Source organism: Myotis davidii, unplaced genomic scaffold, assembly GCF_000327345.1.
Source record: "Myotis davidii unplaced genomic scaffold, ASM32734v1 scaffold683, whole genome shotgun sequence".
Lineage (NCBI taxonomy): Eukaryota > Metazoa > Chordata > Mammalia > Chiroptera > Vespertilionidae > Myotis > Myotis davidii.
In genome coordinates, this window is record NW_006294588.1 from 166,450 (window position 1) to 166,950 (window position 501).

Here is a 501-nt window from a genome sequence, read left to right on the forward strand (position 1 = left end):
CCATCCGAGGCTTGCCTGTGCCTTGGGCTGGCCCTGGATGGCTGGGGGGCTGAGGGGACTGAGGGACTCCAGAAGCAGGTATGTGGAGTGGCCTGGCCCGCCTGGAGGCAGCCCGGCCTTGCCTCGCTCCTGCCACCCTGGCAGGGCTATGGGGACTAGGTGTAGCCATCTTGTAGCTGTGGGTGCCGCTATCTTTGAGGGCATGGCAGTCAATTATCATATCCCCTCCTTATTGGCTGTGGGCCCTGCCATCTTTGCAATGGTGTGAGGGTCAATTAGCATATTCTCTCTTTATTAGATAGTACTAGAGGCCCAGTGCACAAAAATTTGTGCACTCAGGGGGAAGGGGGGGTCCCTCAGCCTGGCTGGCCTGTGCCCTCTCACAGTCTGCGACCCCTCGGGAGATAACGACCTGCTGGCTTAGGACTGCTCCCGGGTGGCAGAGGGCAGGACCAATCCCTAGGTGCAGCCCCTGGTCAGGCTCAGAGCAGGGCCAATTGG